Consider the following 24,259-nt stretch of genomic DNA (forward strand, 5'->3'; position numbering starts at 1 on the left):
TGATGAAAACAATATGGGCTTCAAATCATGATATAAAATTAACAGTGTCCTCTGCCTTCCCTGTTTAGACAGTTCCTCCCCTTTCACTTTCACGGGGTGCACTGTACATTTTGGGCCCACTAACTCCTTTAGTTTTTAGGTTAGGGAGGCAACCCGCTATTTACCTAGGTGATTCTGAACCTTTTTACCCCTGAGCATGACCTCAATTTGAATCCATTTACCTACAAGAGCCTCAAGGTTTCCCTTCCTTATGGCTGAGTAGTTCTCCATTGTCTAAAATGTCTTTCCAACCAATCTGCAGCTGAAGGGCAAGCAACTGCCACTTTGTTTCTGGTTTCCTGTCACAGAACATAAAAATATGGAGTGCTTTGCAAATTTGCTTTTCATCCTTGTGCAGGGGCCATGCTAATCTCTGTATCATTCCAATTGTAGCATATTTGCTGCTGAAGTGAGCACAAATTACTCAACTCTTATAAAAATATGTTAAGATGCTCTTATCCATTAGTATATACAAATTTGATACAGATTCTTAGAGATGATAGCATAATTCATTGCTAAATTCATATAAGCTATGTCAGCATGTTAAAAATATAATGTTCAAATTCTAAAAATTTATTACATTAAAACACACATTGCCATGAATCCCTGTCAAAATACTCCTCTTTATTCAAATACTTTGAAATTAAAAGAATACATCATTTTTGCCTCTTTATCAAGTGATTTTGGAAGTCATTCATGTCATTACTTGTGCGCTGAGGCTGCCTCAATGTCCTGAACTGACTCAAAACATTTATCTTTCACAGTCATTCTGACCTTGAGGAAGAGCCTGAATTCCTGTGGTGCTAGATGTGGTTAATAAAGTAGATGAGGACACATTAATGTTTTTGCAAGCCTGTCTTTCTGTTGATGGCAGTTGACAGCAGCGTTAAATATATTTTTTGTTGCATCTTGTAAAGGTACTCATGAAAGAGGACTTCCAGAACTGCTTCAGAAAGTGGCAGGAATGATAGGATACGTGTGTTTGAGGGGAAAGAAAGTATTTTAAAGAGGGATGAATGGCAATGTGTCTTTTACATAAAAATTTTCTTTTGATAGAGGGCCTAGCTGTGTACTTCGGGTTGGGCTTGAACTCACTATGTAGCCCAGGCTGGCCTCCAACTCATAGTAATCCTCCTGCCTCAGCCTCCCAAGTGCTAGGCTTACAGGTAACACAACAAATTTTTAAAATTTTAAAAAATATTCACTGAATATCTTGGTTATACCTCATACTTGCTAATAGATAACACTGAGGTGCATACCCTCCTTGTAAATCCAGTGCACCACCTAATATGGTAGCTCCTAGCCACATGTAGCTGTTTATATGTGAACTTAGATTCACTTCAGTTAAACAATATGAAAACTTTCAATTTCTCAGTCCCCCTACTCATAGTTAGCACTATGTGGGTAGTATGTGGGTAGAGGTTACTATACTGAAGAGTGTAGTTATAGCACATTTCTATCACTGCAGACAGTTCTATGGAAACATCAAACCAGTCCATTGTTTATGCTTCTTTTTTCTACTAACTGGGAATCTTATGTCACCAGCCGTGCCACCCATTTCCTAACCTCACCATCATCCATAGGCCCCGTTCACTCACTCTTCCTTCATAAAGCAACCTCTGGCTGCTCTCGTCCTCTACCTAAAGGGTCTCCCCTACCTTGTGGCGTTGTATTTTCCTTCATCTCTTCTCCTTTAAAGACCCTGCTCCGTATTCTCCCTCAGCTCCCACCCACAACCATAGTTACGCCTCGCTCTTACATCATCAATAGCCATCCACCCATCAAATCAACTTGAATGCCTCATTGTCAAGAGCCTTGTCTAGTATTTCAGCTTACTCTACCATTTCCTCCTTCATATACAACCCTTTTCATGATTCACAATAGTATTCATTCCTTGCATAAAATCTCAAGATTCTTTCCCTAGCTTCACATCGTATTAGTCACTTTGTAAAATCCTGTGCTGGAAAAACTATGTATTCTGGTCCTACATTCTCTAAGATGAATAATTAGAGATTAACTACTATCATTCTGATTAGCTTTTCATTAATAACTAATTAATTCATATATTTATGAGCCTTGTACTTGGTAGGTGAGTGCTCCACCACTGAGCCACGTCCTCAACACAGTCTCATTTTATCTCCGTCTCTTGTTGCTAGTCAACATTCCTTTTCTTTTTCCTTAAGCTCACCAGATCTCCTGCCTCATCCCCATTCTCTCAGCTTGTGGCCTCTGTCTCTTACATGATAAATTCAACCAGGAAAAGCTTTCATATTGACTCATTTTTAAAAAAATTTCCCTTGACCTTATTTCCCTTCTCCACGTGCAGCTTCCACCCATTTCTTTTTGCAGAAAAATATCTTGCAAGCAATTTTCTATACTAATTTCTTCCTTTCACCCATTCTACTCCTCCTAGTATCTGTCGAATCCTCTCAAAACTGGCTGTTGACCCTACTCCTTTACTAAAGTTGCTTCCAACAAGGTAACAGTGATTATTATGTTGCTAAGTCTAACCACTTAGCCAATCATCTGACTTGACTTGTCCACATTTTACAAGGTTTATCACTTGCTGCTTTTAAAAATATTGTTTTTCACTTGGGTCCTAGAATGCCTATTTCTTTTGGGTTTCTCTTTTATTTCCTGCCACTCAACTTAAGTGCCTTTGCTTGTTTTCTCTCATGTCTGTAATCTCTGAATGCTGTCATGTCTCGGGGATCATCAGTCTTTGCAATTGTTTTTAAACCTATATACATTAACCATGGTGATCTCATCCAGCCTCCCAATCTGAAATGAATCCATATACAATTGTATATATTTTATATTTTCAGAGTTGGAACTCTCAACCTATATCCAACTACCTTTTTAAGGTCCCTGCTTGGTTATCTAATACTCATTTCAAAACCAAGATCTTTCAAATTGAGGTCCTAATTTGTATCACCAAACTTCATCTTGTGGTTTTTCCTAATTCACTGCAGGATAACTCTGGGTAGTTTGTTTTTCCAATTGCTAATGTCAACAACTTTGTCCTAAATGTCTCTTTTTCTCTACCCAACATTCAATGTATCAGCAAATGTTTTACATTCGCCAAACTTTGGAGTCTGTATTCCCCCCACTGCCACTTCTATCATTACCAGTCTCAGTCTGTACTTCTGTACTTGTCTTTCTATGTTCTAGTCTCAAATGAACAGCTAGATTGATCATAGTAAAATGAAGGTTAAAAAACCCAAACGAGTGTTTTTCCTGTTCCAGATTTTCAACTCATTTTTCATTCTTGCTTTCATTCATTATGTAAGACTGAGTCCCTTATGATGATCTAAAATGCTCAGTAAAGTCTCTGATTTTATTTATTATTTACTTAGTATTCTACTCAAGTTTTCTGCTTCAGCTAGATTGGCCTCTTAATGATCTGGCTGTGGTGTTGTGTGTGTGTATGTGTGTGTGTGTGTGTGTGTGTGTGTGCACGCGTGTGTGTGTTAATACATTTGCCTTGTAAACCTCCTATCTCTGGGCCTGCTGTTTGTGCCTGAAATGGTTTTCTCTCAGTGACCTGCTGTTATGGTTTGTGTCTGAGTGTCCCCCCAAAGCCTCATGCAGTCATGGGGGTAGGCTTCTAAATTAGTTCATGTGGGCTTCTGCCACCATAAACTGTTGTCTTCTGCCATGTACCACTCTGCCTTGGAGCCAGCCTAGTATGGAGTGAAACTTCCATGAACTGTGAGCTAACTAAAGCTTTCCTTCCTTCATTTTGAGTGTCAAACATCGTGTCTCAGCAATGAGAGAAAAGTAACCAACACCTGCTAATCTCACTTCTTCCGTATCTGTACAGTGGGACCTTCGCTGACTACCTATGTTGAATGGCAAAGATCTCTCTACCTCCAGAGGCACTGTTCAGTTGTCTAACTCTCTCCTGAATAGTGTGTCTGTGTGTGTGTGTGTGTGTGTGTGTGTGTCTAGCCCAGCTTCCCACCTACCTTTCTATCCATCTATCTTTTGTCTGCAATTCCACATTGAAATAAGACAGTGTTTTATTTTATTTCTTGTTTTATTCATTTCTATATGTTTCTTGCCTATAGTTAAGTCCTTCATAGATCATAGGTGCTCCATGAGTATTTGTGTGAGAAATGAATGGTATTCATAGTAGATTAAACAATATATCTTTCTTTTTAAAAATATTTAAGTGTTTTATTTCTCTTAAAATTTAACTATTTTTAAGTATTTTTTGTTTAGCTAATAGAGGCCTTCAGGGTAAAAATAAGGGGAAGATGTATTAAAAGTAATCTGTGTACTCCATAAACAGAAACAACACAGGGAATAAATTTTATAATTTATAATTTTATAATTCTAAACAGAGCATTCTGTTTAGAAAAAAACAAGGAGAAAAATTCCCAAGTGCTAGAAAAGAAATTAGCAGAGTAGGGTTAAAGAAAACTAAAAGTCCAACCGCAAACCTGGACCAAATTAGAATAAAATGCACTGCATGGAAGTGCTTGCTCACAAGAAGGAGCTGAATACATATTCGCCAAGGTGGAGGACCTGAAGGAGACCACAGGTGGAAGGCTGGGAAGGTGAGGCGGGGCTGAATTAGCTGCAGTTGATGAATAGGAAGACTCACCCATGAATGACTGGAGTCTAGCCCACCCTGCTTGCATGGGTTCTACAGTTACACAATTTATGTGAATCTGGAGCCTCCAGGCTCAAATTTAAGATCAAATTTGGAGTCATGAAACACAGAAAGCTAGACTCTTGCCTTCAAACTTGACAGTAATTGCTTCTGGGAAAAAGGAGGTAGTGATAACAGAAAATTTTGACTTTATCTATATTTGTTAGGAAGAAAAAAAAGTAAATATGAGGAAATTGCTTATAATGTTTTAATTCTTGTGGAAACATGAATGTTTTTCTATTATTCTGTGTACTATTCTGTAATTATTTTCATATCACAATTATTTTATAGAGGAATTCCTTTTCTCTCTCTCTCTCCCTCTCTTTTTTTTTTTTTTTTTTTTTTTTTTTTTTGTACCAGGGATTGAACTCATGACCTAGTGCTTGCTAGGCAGGTGCTCATGCCACTGAGCTGATAAATCCCCAGCCCAAGAATTCTTTAAAGAAATGCTGATATCATGGCATTCCTAGATTTTCTGTAATTTTTTTAGTAGCTTAGATATGTTTGCTATATACTTTATAACATACCATCAAAAGTGATAAAAATATAGTAATATTTTTCAACATAATTTCCCCACTTCTTTTAAACTATAATGCATGCCTATCTATTAAAAAGTACTTTCTTGCAGTAAAAGTAAAGCAAAACAAACAAGCAAACAATAAAACATGAATTATCTCTTCTGTTTTCCTGATCATTTATGATACTATCAACTTTGATTGGACTCAAACACACAGAACATCACATTCAATTCATGTCATGTAGTATTTTACATTGAATAAAAATTGAAACCAAAGTTAGCAGTTTTATATCCTTATATTTGTGTTATGTATTGCTTTAAATTAAAAATTTTTGACACTTTAAAAAATAATTCAAGATTTTTTTCTTAGTGAAAGTTGTTCAGTTTTAAATCTAGAATATTTGTTTGCTATAAGGCACACTAAAATTTTTTATTAGATAGTCCACATGATGTTAGTCTACATTATTATCTGTATTTTAGGTATTAAGAACACAGCATTTTGCTGCTAGCAAATATATCAATATTTACGCATGAAAAAAATCTGACATCTTGAAAGCTAGTTTGAAATAAAAGAAATTTTATTATTCTGAGTTATATTTTGTGCTTTCAAATGTGAGGGCTTTTTTTTCTCTCTTTAATTTTTCCTTAAAAGAAAGTTCTCTGCTCTTTGGAAATATCTGTATTTTTACTGAGAAATAATCTCTACTCAAAATGCATTTAAAAATATGCTTTTGAATCATCGTATTAAATCTCTTACTGCCTTTTTGTTTTGGCTCATTGCTTGTCTGAAAGCTGCTGAGGATACTTACTCAAATTTTCCAAAACAATTATTTAATGGAAGAAAAGACTAGGAACCAGAAATGTAAAAGATTACCTCAAGAATGCTGTTCCAAATTTTAAATCTAGATATTTAATGGAATTCTTTCTCTTTTCACATTTAACTAATGTTTTCCATTGTAACTTCTTGCCATTTCATATGGATGTACCTATAGATGAATTTTAATGTCTATAAATATGACCTCCTTGGATCTTACATCCAGTCTTGGAACCCATGGCCTTGAATGACATCCAAACACCGTACCTTGGGGAGTGATGATCTGTTCCTCTTTCATGTAACATACTTAGAAGATGTAAATATCTTAATATCTGCAGAATACTTTGTCATATTCAGAACAAAATTTTATTGATTTCAGATTTTTTAAGATAAATATCTTAAAAAATAAATATCTCTCAAATGAAAAGGATAATTGGAAAAATCAGGAAAGAGAATTAAAAGAAAGGAATTTTAACCAGAATATGAAGGAGTAGAAACATAGAGAAGAGAATGTAGAAAGAGATCTAGATCTGGCGTGATCCCAGAAGTAGAATGTGCAGGAGTTTTAGCAATAGCTGGTAATTCTTGAAAAGCTACATTCTCATTGATCATAATGGTGCTTGAAAATGATGCACAACACTTATAGTACCAGTGATGGGCTTGGGGTATATCTATTCACCTAGGAATTTCAAAGGATAAGAATAGCTTCAGTGAGGCGACAGAAGCATGTATACTAATTTTCAGAACATCACAATTGAGAAATTACACTAGAGCCAGGCTGAATTAGAAATGAATCCTTTGAAATGAATTAAATAATTTTAATAATATAATTATTTTTGTCATTGAGTTAATCAAGGTTGAATTCTTACATATAACCTCAGATCAACTGCTAGAAATTTTGGCTGAAAATCAAGTTTGGAGTCTTCATATTCATATAGTTCATTATCTTGAGGTTCTCTAATCATTTAGAACATCTGGGGGGCTTGGCAAAATGTTCAGTCACCTCCAGCCCAGACCAATATCTCAGAATCTCTAGAAAAAAGATTAGTTATGTGGCTTGCCTTGTAAATGTTTTTAGGTGTTGGTAACCATTGCATAATAAGGATTTGGTTCAAATATAATAATATATAATATATAAATAATTCAGAACTTTGAGTCATTTAATAAAGTTTGGCATGAGCAATAAATAATAAAATCTACTTTCTGTATATAAAATACAGATACATGATAACAAGCATTTCCTCCAACCACACACTAATGGTTCTAGGTGTCATTTTCTTGTAGAAGTTAAGTACCAGAGCAAATATAACATCTTATAATTTGTAAAAGATAAAGTTGAGATTCTAGTATTAGCTAAACTTGGGAGTCTCTGAGCAAAGATGTAATGTTTCATCCTTCATACAAAGTCTTGATCATATACGCTAGCTTTGGTGGTATACTTCTCCATATGAGTTTTATAATTATTCACAGTGCAAATGATTTTCAGTATACTGTTCAAGTGTCATTACTGTTTTGTTGTGGGATGAAGATCTTGTGTTGTGAGATGGTACAGTTCTAGACTTTTGTTTCTGATCATCTCATGATCTTTTAGTTGTAAATACTTTGAGACTTGCATTTTAATAATGACAGTAATAAACATAGAGAAATACTGGATAAACTTTCCTTCTTCATATGTAGGGAATAAGAAACATGTTTTTAGGCACCTACTATTAAACAAAATATTAATGCTTTAACCTTTACTCTGTTTACCATCTTCCCATTTCGCCTCCTGTGCTGGAGAGGATTTGGTCCTTTCCCAGTGATACAGGTGACAGTATGTGGCCCACCTTGGTTGATACGGAGAAAAGAGTGCTATTCATTGTTTTTATGTAGATAGACACCTTACATTATTTTCCATAGAGAGGTAAAGCTTTGAAAATTGGCAAGAAGATTGGGACTTTCCTCACTTCAAGTAATACACTTAGGTTTCTAGCTACTTGTTCCTGTTTTGTTTTTTTTTAATCCGGGGAATTAAAAATTAGTTATCTGCAAGTCTGATGTAATCTGTGTTATTCTGCAACAAACCACAAGCAAAGAATTTCTTATTGTGGGTCCCTTATAAAATGACAATGCAGTACATAAAAATCATTCAAGGAATAAATGATCAAGATAGTCTTCATAGAATCAATAAAAGGTATACATCTTTTAAATATAATAAATGTCCTAAAATGTTAAAGGAGAAAGGGTTAAAGTACAGGAAATTTGAAACGAATGAATGTGGCTTGCTAAAAAAAAAAAAAAAAAAAAGTAAGGCCCTCTGCCTTTTACATCATTTTTCCTTCCAGGACCATCCTGAATATACACTCACAAATGCTTTGTTTGTATTTTGCATCTCTGCTACATGAACAATTACGAGTTAGAGAAATGCTGATGCTTTTGGGGCAGCTTGGCAGGCATGCTTGGGAGGAGTGCATTTCCTATTCAATCTCTTTGCTCTCCTGAAGTCATCAGGTTAATTGCATACAAGCTGAGTGTTTACAGTGCAAGGCTGTGGAGGAGGGGAATATATTTTGGCTAATGTGCACCGAGGCTACTGGCTTGAGTCCCAGTTGGTTGAGGAGTTCTTGTTGCCTAGCAAATGCCTGCTCATTTTCTTGTCAGTTTAAAGAGTGCTGACATTTTCTTGTAGGTTGTATTGAAAAAGACTGCTTTGTTATTGAAGCAAAAAGCTCTTCTGAATATAAGCACACTGTGTGTTAATTTATATTTTGTATGTATATATATATACATATGCATGTATGCATATGTAATATCTGTATATACATTATAAAATAAATTTTATATATGTTAAAATTTATGAAATAATGATCACGGTTCTGTGTAAGAAACAAAAACAGCATTTAGATTGTTGCTTGGCACACATAATAAAGCTTTCCTCCCCTGCCCTTTCCTCTCCTTTCAGGTTATCAGTGAAACTTTGATTTTACTGATCAAATTCTTATATCATACAAAAGTTCATTATTTTGAGAGAATAAAAGATTTTCCCTTTTCTAGATTTCTTCTATGTTCTAACCTAGTCTTTGTGGTATTTTTTCTTTAAATTCCTGTATTCTGCCATCATTTGAATTACAGAGAAAAAGAAAGATTAACTAAAATGCTCAAGAAAGGAATATAAAGTGTGGCAATATGAACTCAGTAATAGATGCTAATATTCATTTCTCCATGTACACAGTTTAAGTTGGCAAAATAGTTTTTTAAAAAGCACCGAGTTTTATTTTGTTCTTTTTCAAATAACCACATGGACACATAAAAATATATGGTAATATTGCAGTAAGTGATAGAAAATGATAAATACTATAACATAATTACCAGGATATTTAATGAACATTTTGAAAGATAAACATCTAATTTTCAGGGACCTCTGTTTGCAGCAATAGGGTAGATGAGATTGTCAAGAAGTTTCCCATGCAATACATTGGGAAAGCTGAATAAAATATGACAAATATGATTTTAAGTATAGGTAACCTTTCAAGAAAGTACGCTAAATTTCAAAATAGCAAAATATTAGATGGTTGAATGCTACACAAAACACTGTTCTGAAAAAACTAGCCATTCTCATCACATCAGAATCTTGGATCTTAAGGTGGTGCATATATGGCAAGAATCCAAGCCTTAGTCAGTCAGTCAGTCAGTCAGTCAGTCAGTCAGTCAGTCAGGGAGATGGAGGATCATCAACAGAAAAATAAAATGTCAGACTACTATCAAAAGCAAATCAAGACATATCTGTCTTCACAGTATACACGTGAAAGATAATCTCTTAAACATTGCTAACTGCAAACCTGATCTCAGAGGTCAGTTTTGAAAACCCACATAGATAATTCAACCTCTGATAGTACTATGTTAGGAGTTCCCGAGAGACTCCCAGAACACCTAGAAGAAAAAGAGAAAATATTCTTAGAAGGATGCACCTGCAGTTTAGGACTTGCAAAAGTTACAGTGATAAAGCCCAGAAAAATAAGCTAGCAATACAAAAATAAACTTACACAGGGAAATAAGCTTGAGTTTGTTGAACAAATACAATTTGACTACAAGGGCGTCAGTTATTGGATTTACTGTATCCAAGATACAAATACACTTAAGATATCTAAGTAAATGTTATAGGCATTTAATAACATCTGCAAGGAAAATAGTGCTATAAAAAGACTGATTTGTATACATATAAGAACCAAATAGAACTTCTAGAAATTAAAAAAAATTTCCATTGGGTAAGATAGATAAGATACAAATGAAGAAAGAATTAAGGAAATGTAAGATAAATTTCAATCTTTCATTGAGTGTAGGGGCATACACTTGTAGGCTGAGACAGGAGAACTACTTGAGTAGTCTAGTATGCATTAGGCTGAGACAGGAGGACTACTCAAGTCCATGAATGCACAGCCAGCCTAGGCAACATAGGAGGACCCTGTTTTAAAAGAAAACAATTAAATCTGTTCACCAACATGCGTCAGAGTGAGGGACTAAACCATGGAAACTATGGAAAAGATTAAGGGACATGAGGAATAAAGTGATGTGGTCTAATATGCATCTCATTTTATTCAGAAAGTAGGTATTTAAGAAAATCAAAGAATGACTTTAATCTTCAGTTCAAAAAGCAGAACAGACCCTAAATTGCACAAACTAAAATAAGTACCTGCCAAGCTATTTCATATGGATATATTATGGTAAAACATAATATATTATGTTTATTAGAGAATATTAGAGAAAATCAGACTATTAGAGAAAAAAGCCAGATTTTAAAGAGGGAGTATATAGGCACAATGAAATGAACATATAGAATGTTTAATTTTGGAAAGTTTAAAAAAGTTTTAAAAAGTTTAAAAAAGATAAAATATGATGATAGGTGCTCAGAACGTAGCCAAGAAGAATTCAGGCTGCATATAAAGTAGCTGCTCACTGGATTTTAAAATAACTTGAATTATTATCTTGCAGCATCAATATTATCAGAAAGGTCCTTAAAAATGGGAAGGGGAAACATGAGAGTCAGAGGTAGACATGACTGGAGATGAAGTCAGAGTAAATGCAATGTGGAGAGGATTTGACTAGCCACTTGAAGGCAGACAAAGGGACCACACCGAGAGAAATGTGAATGGCCTTTGGAAGCTGAAAGAGGCAAAAGGCGTAAGTTAATTAATTAAAAATTTTTAAAAAGTGATGCTCTTCAGACCACGGAGAAGGAATGCCGCTGTGCCCATACCTTGATTTTTAGACAGACGAGATCTATTTAAGACAATACACTTTAATTGATTAAGCTATTTAGTTTGAGAAAGTTTGTTGTCGGATCAAAAGAAAACGCTCTAGATGTGAATGATATAAAGGAATGGAGAAAGATATCTGAAGGTAAAGTCTCTGGGATCTGATTTGTTGGGAGGAAGGTAGAAAAAATGAGTTACTTAATTTTCTTAGATAGGTATTCATATGAAAATGTATGGACAATGATTACAGGATAGACATATCACTTCCAAAGTACCAAAGAAAGAAATGGAATAAAAAATTTAAGTACTCTAACAGACATTTTAAATGGAGAAAATAATAAACAAAAAAATCAAGATAAATTATAAAATAAATTCCAAATATATTGGTAATTAAAATAAAATACTGTAAATATTACACTCACAAATTAAAAGATTTTTCAAACAGTGAAAAACAGAGTTTAGCTATTTTATGTGGCATATTTAAAGTATAAAACCACAAAGAAGATTCAGAGTAAAATTATAGAAAACATAAAATTATAAAATACTAATAAAGTATGCGGCTGCTATGGCTATATAAAATCACATTAAACATAACTTGAACAATATACTTGAAAAGTTTGATACAATGTATATAATAAGCAAGCAATTCAAAAATGAATGTATATTATTCTCAATCGTATATTAAAATTTATGTGATTACTATTTACATTCATAAATAGATGCAATGGATATAAAAATGTATGTTTGATTAATTAAAATTAATACTTTAATAGGACGAAAACAAATCTTTTAATTTGATTATTAACATTTAACACTTTGTAATGATTTAAAAAGACATCATAATGGAACTTTGGAAATACTTAGAACTGTTTTCACAGGTACCAAATACTGAAATTTGTGAGGAGCTTAAAAATCCTATCAAAAATATATATGGTCAGCAGAAGTGTCCAATGTGAGGTCTAGATATCAGAACTAGAAGAAAGGGCTGTTGTAAGTGATACATTAATGAGAGATACCTTAAGACCAACAGAATATAACCAAGCTGATAAATAACAACTAGAAGATTAAGATTAAATGGAATTAGTGAAAAAGCAGAAGGCAATACAAATGACATAAAACAGTGTTTACTGAAATAATAGCAGAAAATTTTACAAATATATGAAAAGAATTTATAGAAAAAAAGTACCTCTCCATAGTACATCACAGTTAAAATCCCAAAAGCCTAACACAAGAACGAAATCCTTAAAGTCGTTAGAGAAAAACAACAAATCACTCATAAAGGTAGCCCCAGCAGACTTCTCACACAAACCTTGGAAGGTTAGGAAGGCTTGTAGTAAAGTCTTCCACATCTGAAAGAAAGCAATTTTCAACCCAGACTGATGTATCCTCTAAAGCTCTCTTTCAAAATTGATGGAGAAATAAGATATTACTATGATAAAGATCATCTTAAGAATTTATGATCACCAAACCAATAATCCAAAACTTCTCAATGATGTCTTAGAAAGAAACAATGAAGCTAACAATGATAAAGAGCTGGTAGAATGAATACACCAGAGAAAGTGGAGCAGCTAAGTAGAAGGGAGCAAAAGAGAGCCAGCAAAAAGAAAAGAAAGCAACGACAAAACCAAGTCAAACTTTCAGTAATAATCTCAGTTTGAAGGGTCTTAATTACTCAATGAACAGGTTGATGTAATGGATCAAGGGGAAAAATCAATGGTTTGCTGTACAGAATAAATACATTTTACCCAAAAGAAATTCACAGACTAAAAATCAAAGAATGGAAAAATCTTCCATGCAATGAGAACTTGAAAACAAGCAAAGTGGACATTGAGCCAAAACTGATTATATGAGGCAAAAAAGACCACTATACATTGGTCAAGGGAAAAATGGAAAAGGAATAGACAATCATTATTAATCATATAGGCACCAAACAACAGCCTGATCAACTTCATAAAGCAAGCACTACTGGTAAGAAAAGGTCAGGTAAACATCAACACAAATATAGTGAGGACCACAATACCTCACTGTCACAACTAGACAAATCAACTAGACAAAAATCACAGAGAAATATCAAAGTTGAATAAAACCTTTGAAGAAATGGACTCAATAGTTATGTACAGAGTGTTTCATGTAACAACAATGGAATACACATTCCTTTCAGTACCCACATGGAACTTTCTCCAAAATAGACCACATTCTAGCCAATAAAACATTCTTAGGTAAACGCAAAAGAATCAAAGTCATACAATGAATATTATCAGATCATAGCACAATGAAGCTGGAATTCAATGGCGAAAGAAACCTCAGAAATTATGCAAACACATGGAAATTAAATAATATCATTTTACTGATCAATTTCTTCTCATAGAATAAGTAAAGGAAGAAATAAAACAGGTTTTAGAATTAAATGATTCAAGTGCAACAGACCAAAACCTAAGGGACAGTATGAAGATAGGTCTATGGAAGTTCATAGAATGGCCAGAATCAAGGAAACTACCAACAGCAAATGCTGGAGAGGCTGTGGGAAAAAAGGAACTCTCCTGCACCATTGGTGGGAGTGTAGACTGGTGCAACCATTGTGGAGGTCAGTCTGGAAATTTCTCAAAAAGCTGGGATTGGAAGTCCCATTTGTTCCAGCTATTCCACTTCTAGGCATATTCCCAGAAGAACTGAAAGCATCATACCACAGTGATATATGTGCACCCATGTTTATAGCAGCACAATTTGTAATAGCCAGATCTTGGAAACAACCTAAGTGCCCATCAACTGAGGAATGGATAAAAAAAGATGTGGTATTTTTATACAATGGAGCACTACTCAGCTACAAAGAATGATCACATTGAGATAATTATAATTAAATGGACACAGTTTGAGACCATACTCATACGCGAAATAAATCAAACTCAAATGTATAAATATCATATAGTGTCCCTAGAGTAAGAAATGGTAAGAATGAATAAAGGTATGTGGTAATCATGATTCCCCATTATATTGCTTATCATGTTTTCATTCATTAGTTGAAATGGTTTTATTCTGGGTTGTTTGATTTTATTGTCTGCGATGGTATGAACAGCTATTTGAAGAAAACAGGACGTTATAATTGCTAGTGCTGATTTAATATCATCTTGTTTTGAAGTCCTACCAAGCTTTTGTTCTTCTTTCTCCATCAGTTTTATATTGCTAGTGCTGATTTAATATCATCTTGTTTTGAAGTCCCACCAAGCTTTTGTTCTTCTATCTCCATCAGTTTTATCATGTTGTATCTTACTGGATTTTATTATATGTGATAGTATAAACAACATTTTTTATGGACAAGGAGATAATATAGTAACCACTGTTCGTTTTCTGTTAGTTGGTTCTGAATACCTATAATACTTTCATTCTCTTTTAAAGGCTGTGTAAAGACACTCCTAAATATTTTGACATGAGAATATTCCACAGATGTGATTATTTTTTTCTCCTTATACCATTATTCAAACTACAGTTTCCTTGTCACCATCTACATATTTAGGAGATTCTGTAGTATAGCATGAGTGTATTCAATTGGTTACAAAACATCAGGATGACAGACTCTGATTATGCAGAAGTTAGAGACTTCTGACAGCACAGTGCCCCATGATCAAGTCAGCAAAGCTGTTGCCACTTAGGTGTTGACAACCAGGTGTCCTGTAATATTGTAAAGCACTGCAACAGTGGAATAAAAAAGTGTTCCAAACTTAAGTCCTCTTTATTGATTATAGTTAGTAAATCTCAAAGGTATATGATAAGGCAAATAATTTTCCCCACTTGGGCTATTTTCTATGCACATCTTTCTTTTTTTTTAAGTTAATTTTATTGGTACTCTTTTGATATGTACTAAGACCACATTTATCATAGAGAATTTATACCTGTATATATGTTGATTCTTCTTTTTTCTCCTATTCCATTTTTCCCTTCAATACTTCTTCCCCCTTATTTACAGAAACTGTCTCCTCTTTTGTCTTGTAGTCTCTTTTCTTCTCTTTCTCCTCCCCTCTTCTTGTTACTTATATTTGAACATTTTTTTTGCTTCCAATTACAACTACTATGTCATCTTGTCTAAGGTAGTACAATTAGTAATAACAATAACATCAACACAGTCTAGAAAATGACAAACTATGGTAACTGTTAATGTTCCACTTTTACCCATAGATATTAGATTTATAGTTCTACAACAAAATCTAAAACAAATCAGAAAATTATATGCAGTAAATGCCTTCTCAATATAGTGATTTTACTGGCAGGGGAGAAAATTTGAAGGGGATGAGAGTTAAAAATAGAGAAATAGAAGAAAAACAGATTAAAAGCAAAGCTGAAGGCCCAAGGAAGATTACCCAAGATTTGGAAAACTGGTGAAGAGAATAAGAGGGAAACAAAGAAAGAAAAAAAATAAGTAAACAAAAGAAAAAACCTAAAGACAGTATTCACAATCATGGAAAAGCAAATAAAATCAAGGAAAAAAAGCAAAGAGAAGGGAGAAAAAGATTTCTCTGTGATTTCAAGCGTGTAGTTTTCTTCTGGGGTTACAGTTTCGTGGTAGTTGTGCAATTCAAGGTGTGTCTTCACTGTTGCTGGTAGACAAATAGGCAGACAGAGCCCAGATCTGTGCTGGATAATCCCAGCAGGCCTGCTGTAGGAGTAGGGCAAGGGGCCGATTCTGATGCTTTCACCACATCAGCATTCAGGCTGATCCTGGCCTCTGACTGTGGAGTTGGGGCCTGAGTTGTTCAGCCTTCAGGCCTCTGGGTGTCTGTTGCTGGCCTTGGCCCCCTGACCCTGGATGTCTCCTGAAGTTTTGCCTTACCCTGTCACTGGGAGCTCTGAGAGATCAACCCATGGCTGCTCCAAGTCCCAGGTTCAGTTGGTCCCTCCCTAAAATGGCTCTTGACCAAGTACTCTCTCAAGGGGATGCTTGGACTGGAGTCCCTCACAAGCTGTTGTAGGTCACAGCACCCTCTGTTCTGTCCCACTGCTGCGTTTTGCCATGGAGGCCTCTGGCGTTGCCTGTCTTCATTGTGTCTATAGATTTTACCATCCTCTCTCATGCTGCAAGCCAGGAGTCAAGGAGAAAGTATAATTTGCTATCTCTTTTGCACAGAGGTCTGTCTCTTCACTTTCTCTCTGAGCTCCAGTTCTTCATTCTGATCCTTCCTAGTTCCTTAGAATCCACCTCACTTCTTCTTTTCTTCCCCAAGGTGTTATATTGCATGTCTGAATTTCAGATCTCAGAGTGGCTGATTTGCTATAGTTTATTTCTCGGCCATCTTCCTAACACAAATTATTTTTAAATATTTAATTTGGTGAAAATTGAGGTCAAACAATTTGAATGCTGCATGAGTAAATATTCTCTACCAACTAGTTAGTCTTTTTGGCTCTTCATAGCTCATGTTTTTCTTAAGGACCACTTCCTTCAAAACACGTTCATTAATTCCTCCCCAAAGAAATTGTGTTCCATTTTTTCTTTCTCAGTCTCATAGCACACTCTGTCTTTTCTGCGCTGATTCAGAAGTCAAACAACCTGAATTCAAGTTTTGTCTTCCGGTGGGACTTTTGGTAAAACACATTACTCTCCAAACCTCTGCTTTCTTATCCTAAACCTGTTTCATAGAGACCTTGGAAAAAGTACACAAGATGATTAATTTAAAGTATTTTAGGCCATGATATCTTAGTAATCATTTAAATAATGTATGCTGTTATAATAATGAGAATTTAAGGTTTGAGTTTATATGTGCATTGATTTTTTTTTACTATTTTGCTCATGAAAGCAGCTTTGTTTCCTACTTTACATGCTGCACTTTGCTAGGGATTTGGCTCAGTGGTTCAAGCATTTGCCTGGTATTCGTGAGGTTGTAAGTTTGATCCCTGGTATATTAAAAAAAAAAAAGGATGAATACACACTGCATCTAACACTATTGAGCAACTGGAAGCCAAAACTTAAATATTAAAGTGAATGAGAGCACTAACACTGGAACATGCTTGCTTTAAATTCTGAGATCATCCATTTATGCAAGATGGAATCTTGCATTTATTTGCTCATGAACCTTCAATTCTATTATTCACATTTCTTGTGTCTTCTCCTATTTACAATGAAGAAAGGGCTGGACCCAGTGCAATTACTTCCCAGTTTTCTGTTATTTCCATCTTGTCTTGACAGACATATTCTTAATTTTAAAGCTAAAGGTAGGTTTTGGCTTCCTGAATTTTATCCATTTGTAAGAGTCTACAGTATTTTTTTCTGGAAATAAGAGAGAGTTGGACTGAAAGAGCCACTGAACATGAGATTAGCCTTGTTAAAGCAGGATCATAGGATGTGCTTCAGTATTTTATTGTACTTTTTTCATTACCAGTTTAATATGAGTTTCTTTAGAAAATGTAGAAAAAAATCTAAAACTTAGGGAAGAAGAAAATATCACACAGCTGCACTAAGAACCTATCCTCAAAAACTTTTTTGGAATATACATTTCATTTTTATGCAGAATAAAAGATGTTTTTGTACTGAGATAGCCGTTTAATTCATTGAGAGGTCACGCCATCAGGTCTCGCACTTCCCTGTTACCTTTTTTATTACTTCGTGGTGTCTTATGGAAAGAATGAAAGACCGGAGGAGATAAACTAGCCTGGAAACACAGAAAGTATAAAAAGAAATTTAAAAATCAACTCTTAAATGTTTACTTTTCAGCATCATAGGAATTTTAACTTTCATATTTTGCACTTCCATATTTTGCAGTTAATCAGAACTTCTTGGCAAATGATTGCAGGATTCAGAATCAAAAGCATGCCACAGCAAACTAAATCAGAACAAATCAGTCAAATGACTGTTGTCCACTCCACCAGTATCAAATCATCTATGTACTACACCTGCTCGATTTATACTATTTATCAAATTGTAAGTCCTTAAATTAAAAGGACTTCAGACAAATTCACTTATTTTCCTTTTACACATTTATGTGATACTTCATGAGAATGTAATACATATTTTCAGTGTAACACTTTTTTGACTGAAACTCAATGTTCAATAGATAGCTATGTGGAATAAAGTAATTTTAGGTGATGTAAAACAATTTAAACTAATCATGGTAAATAAACATGGATCACATAAAAATTTATGACTGTAGTACTAGCGATTATTGAAGTAAAAAATTTGAAATAACAAAAACATTTTATAATAAAATGTCTGATTAAATCATTTATTTCAATAAAATATAATGTCACTAACTTGATAACATGGGAATATAATCACAATATATGAATTAAATAGCTGCTAAAAAACCATATACAATATGATTCTGTTATGGGAAAACATATTTAGACTTGGAAAAAATATATATCTAAATGTTAAACTCATTTATCTGTGGGTAATGGGATCATGGTAACTATATTTTGTTTTTTAATGTTTCCCAAAGTTTCTACAGTGAATATATAGTTAAGGAGACTGCCCTATACAGACAATCTGACATTTTTAAACCCATATAAACTACCAGGCATTCTTAACCTGGAATACTCAGTTTCCCAGAGGAACCATTGGTAGCTAACTGTAAAAAGCATCTCTGAATTCTATGAAAGGCTATGCAAAATGTCTCATATATGTTTTTCAACAGCCTATTAGAAACCTTGTTCATGGGGCTGGGGATTTAGCTCAGCGGAATAAGCGCCTGCCTCGAAAGCAGGCAGTCATGGGTTCGATCCCTGGTACTGGTAAAAACGAAAAAAAAGCCAAAAAAAAAAAAAAAAACAAAAAAACCTTGTTCATGTCAGCTGTTATGGTCTGTGTTTAGATGTCTTCCCAATCGTCATACAGCTATAAGGGACTGAAAACATAAGTGGCTGAATCTGCAGCTTGTGATTGATTCATGGTCCAATGCTGGGATTATGGTTGTAAGTGCTATACTTGATTTAGGGTAGGAAGCCTACATACCATATAAGAAACAAAAAATCTCTTGGCTGTCCCTTGTTGCTTTTGCTGTCCTCCACTGCCATGAACTGTTGCCCTTCTGCTGTCTGCCACCCTACCTTGGAGCCAGCCAATTACGAACTGAAACCTTTACAAACTGTGAGCTAAATAAACCTTTTCCTCTGTAACTTTGGGTGTTGAGTATTTTGTCCCAGCAATGAGAGAAAAATAACTAGATAGAATCTGGTACCAGAGAAGTAGGTTCGTTGCTTTGATGATACCTGACTGTCTGGTTCAGGAGCCTTTGGGAATGGCTTGTGGGAAGTGATTGGAGAGGTTTGGAGATGCCAACTGAAAAAGCAGAACTGGAATGCCTTAGGCTTTACCGTATGGGACATTCAGATCAGAGGTCAGAAGACCAGGAAGTAGGTAAAGACCAAGCCCATGAGGTTTCTTCCAGGAAGGACTGTATTGTTTGTTGAACTCCAGATAACATGTGTTGTGACTTGACAGAAAATTTGTCTGCATTTTGCTCACATCCAGAGACTTTTCCTGAGATGGAAATTAAGGGCAGCACACTAATTAATATTGCAGAAGAAAATTTAAGGCATGTTGAAAAATATATATCAAAACATAAAAATGGTTTATGTTGAGGCTGTGGCATGGCTGCTATTGGGCACTTTTAGCTAGATCTATGTTGAGAATTAAGAGCAAAGAGGCCAGTAGAATGATTTAAAATGTTTTGAGTTTGGCTAAAAAGGAAGCTTCAGTAAAGCTGTGGGCTGCAAAGACAGAGCTGGGAAATCTTGATTTCTAGGAAGGAACAGGAGAATAGAAAAGATGGACAGAGGGCATCACAAAAAGTGGCAGGAATCCACCCTTTGCAGCCTCAAAACTACAAAGTTAAACCGTTTGCTTTGAGAAGAAAACCCCAGAGCATCATACTCCAGCATGGTAAGAGCATGGAGAATTTGTTCCTCAGAATTGGATTTATAATGTTCAGTGATCCAGGCACTGGACTTCCACAGCCAAGAGAGAGTTAGCCTGCCTACTGCTCCAGCTGGCTATAGAGTTTGATATGATCAGTGCCAGTTTTAGGTTCACACAGAATGGAAAAGTTGTGGGGTGAGGAAGGCTTCTACCCAGATTTCAGCAGAAAGCCTGGAAAGACTGGTAGTATGTCCTTGAGAGACAGTGTGTGAAGCCTTGAGTGTAAAGGCAAAGGTGCAATGGAGATCCCAGAAGTTTAGAGAAGTCAAGAACACAGGTTGAGAAAAACTACAAAAACAAAAAGAAAAAAAAAGGAGCAGAGCAGGCCCAACAGAGAAACCACGGGAGCTATAATCACTGACAGTGCCATAGAGGCAGAGTCACTCAAGCCCTTGGAGTGCACATGTTGCCAAAGATTGCCTTGATGTTGCACATGGAATTACAGGATTTTGGATTTGCTTTGGTTCCTTTCCTTTGTACCCCTGTATGTAACTTTTGGAATGCAAATGTCTATCTTGAACTATTGAATATTGGAAATATTTAACTTTCTTTTCATTTTTACCAGGGCTCACGGCTAAGATTTTGCCTTATAGTTCAGAAGAAACTTGGAACTTGGACTTTTCAGCAATGCTGGAATTGTGAGGGTTTTGGCAACTCTTAGAGATGTATTAATTGTTTTTTTTTTTTTTTTTTTTTTTTTTGCCTAAAGGAATGTACATTAATCTTTGAGGTAACAAGAGCACAGTGTTATAGTTTGTCTCTAGATGGCCCCCAAAGCCTTATACAGTCATGGGGGGACAGACTTTTCATATGTGACTGAATTGAGTTTGTGATTGATTTATAGTCCAGTGCTGGGATTATATGTATGAGTACTACACCTGCCATAAGGTAGGTAGCCTGCATACAATATGTTTTAGTTACTTTACTCTTGTTACTGAGACAAAATACCTGATGCTCAAAATTATGGGAAGAAATGTTTGTTTAGCTCACAGTTTTTGGCTGTTTCAGTCTATAATCAACTGGCTCTAAGGCAGGGTGGCACAAGACACAGGGCCACAGTTCATGGCAGCTGGGGTGGCAGAAGATACCAAATGTAACAACAGTAAAAAGGGGAAATAAGTAATTTTTCTCCTTTATATTGTATGCAGGCTACCTGCCCTGGGGTAGGTGTAGCACTCATAACACCAATTCCAGTACTAGACAATAAAGCAATCACAAATTCTAGATTCGGCCATCTCCAAAAAGCCCACCACCTATGACAGACCCATGACAGGCTCTGGGGGAACATCCAGACACAAACCATGAAACAATATAAGGGACAGAAAGTCTTGTCCTTCTTTTACTGCTTCTGCTGTCTTCCACTGCCATGAACTGTTGCCCCTTTGTTATGTGCCACCCTGTCATGGGGCCATTATGGAGTGAAACCTCTATAAACTGTGAGCTACATAAACCTTTCCCCCCTTTAACTTCAAGTGTCATGTATTTTATCCCAGCAATGAGAAAAAAGTAATTAAGACACCAGCATATAGCAAGTGTCTCCAAATTCCTTATTTCCAAGTCTGTACATACAATCTCTTTGGATTTGTGAAAAATTCATATTGAATTTTAGTCTCATGTATACATTTGAGATAAAGCCAGAATGTTCATGACAGTAAATAACATCACTTACTGATTGATGAAACCTACACCTTATCATATAAACACTAATATTTCCTGGTTCAAAAATTAGAACCAGGTTTTCACTTGCAAACTAAATGCCTTCTTTTTGTCTGTTTTAAATCTTTGTTTTTAAAAACAATACATGTTTGAAGCATTATGTATTGATAAAGAAATCAGCTTTGATCTCTTGATCTTTAAATAATTGTATAATGTTGACTTTTTGCTCTGTCAGTCCTCACAAGGTCTTTGGCCCAAAGCAATGAAACCCTAACGTGACATTTATACGTGTTCATATTTTCCTCTTGTGAATGGAGATAGGGGACTCTCAAAGCTGCCTTGTTCTTCTTGCTCATTAGTACTAAAGTCTTTTGGGGGCAATGCCAATACTACCCGCTTATTTGAAACCCTAAAGGACATCGGTTTGTTTTCATTAAAAAAAGTTTCTTGAAACATCCTTTCATTTTGTCTTTACATTTTCATTTTGGATAATTCTGAATACAAACTTTCATTCGTTATTGAAGAAATATTCTGTGGCTGCAAAGACTACAGCATAAGTACTTACTAAGTTATAAGTAGAAAGAAGTGGATTCATTTTTAGCTTATTATTCAATAAAATTATTATTTCCCATTTGGGACAGATACAGAATTTGTGGCTTCTTTGAAATACCAGCCGGTAGCCTCATTTCTGTCTAGAGAACAGTGAAGGCCTTTTGACTCTGCCCCTTTAAAGGGTTTTGTTTATTTGCTTTTTAATTCCAGGGTTGACTTTACAGTCTTTACACATGCTGTTTCGTGGTAACCTTTGGAAGCTTGCCTCCATAGTCTTTGGGGAAGAAGGCATGTAGTGGTTCTTTTTATAAAGATCCTTACAATCTACTGCAGCCAATGTGGATTTTAAAGAATTTTGCCTGAAACTGTGATATTTGCATATTGCAGTGTCCCATTCATTATCCCACTGATGGAGGGGGTGCTGGCTTTGGCATTCACTGCATCCTCTTCTACCTGGTGACTGATGAGGCCCAGGCAAGAACACTAATGAAGTTTTCATTACAGATCTTCTAGTCTTAAGGACGAACACCGTTCTAAATGACATTTTCTTAAAAGAAGGAAAAACAGGAAGAGTATTAACTTCCTGAAGACCTATAATAAAAATTGACTCAGAGGATTCTCATAAGATCACTTATACAAGAGTGGAAAGACAGAAACCATGGGACCTACAACACATGGAGGATTCCTTGACATCTCTGATAACTGGACCACTTTGAAAAGGAAAAAGCTGAAGAGAAGAAAACTTTCAACTTTTCAATTTAAAAAAAATTCTCCTAAATATTAGACTATTTAGAATGCCAGTGTATGAGAGCAGACATATATTTGGTTAGTATGTTTCATTTGGTGCTAAATGTAGTTCCCAACTACTAATATTAAGTAGATACAAAATTAGTGGAAAACAAAGGTTGCCATGGTATACTACAACAAAAGTTTCCAATGAAAGCCTCTCCTTTCTTTCCTACACACTCAAAAACAATGGAGAAGGTATTTTTATGTGTTTTGTTAATATTTTACTACACCCCGCCATTGAATCCCCACACTTCTTCAGGTGAGCTCCATCTGGCAAGAGAATTCTCATCCTGATTCTTCATCATCACAGTCAGCTGATATTCAGGCATCACTGTACATTCCTCCAGTATCAGTAACGAAGCACATGGCCATTCTATATTCTTCCTGATACCAGAGTGACTTGAACACTACTCTTTAATTTTTCCTCCAATACCTTCTTATTTCCTCTATGATTTAAAAAACATGGTTCTTATCTCCATTCCAGTTTAGACACGAAATTTATGATCATAGTTTGAATCTCATTATTATTCCAAACTACTTCATTGCTATATCAGTCAGTGTTTTACTAGAGAAACAAATATAACACAAAATATACAAATGTATATGAATTTGCCAGATTGGTTTACACTGGCCATCCACAGAGTCAGATGAGGAAGAGTACAGAGGGCTTGTCTGCACACTGGAGACTGAAAGATTCAGTCCAAGGTCTGGAGCTCACCACAGTGTCCCGTGTGAGTCCATATGAGGAGGCCAAAGAGTCTGTGCCCTAAGCTGAAGAGTGCGCTAAAAGTCAGAAGATGAATTTCAAGGCAAAGCAAAGACTGGAACTCCTCCAAAGAAACAGAAACAAGTCCATCCTTCCTCATTTCCCCTAATACTATCCAGATGACAAGCCAGCCCAGGGTCAGTCTTCTACATACTAATGCATGGAACGGCTGAGCCAATTTAGTTAAGCTTCTCTTAACTAAACTTTCCAAGTTGACACAGTCAATCAATCAATCAATCAATAATCATCACAACTGCTAATATTCTAAATTCTAATAATCCCCAGTCTTGTATTCCTGCCCCACTTATTTTCTTAACTACACTAATCAATTAATCATCC

General features: G+C 35.4%; 1 non-coding gene across 1 annotated transcript; it reads right to left on the reverse strand.

Moving 5' to 3' along the window:
• Window positions 1–352: 352 nt before the first annotated feature.
• LOC111756363 (U6 spliceosomal RNA) lies at window positions 353–456 on the reverse strand. Its single transcript, XR_002790851.1, has one exon. It is a non-coding gene; the product is annotated as a U6 spliceosomal RNA (small nuclear RNA).
• Between the last annotated feature and the right edge of the window lie 23,803 nt (window positions 457–24,259).

This window comes from Cavia porcellus, unplaced genomic scaffold (assembly GCF_034190915.1).
Source record: "Cavia porcellus strain 051 isolate PalLab524CR breed Dunkin Hartley unplaced genomic scaffold, mCavPor4.1 scaffold_22, whole genome shotgun sequence".
NCBI classification, from domain to species: domain Eukaryota; kingdom Metazoa; phylum Chordata; class Mammalia; order Rodentia; family Caviidae; genus Cavia; species Cavia porcellus.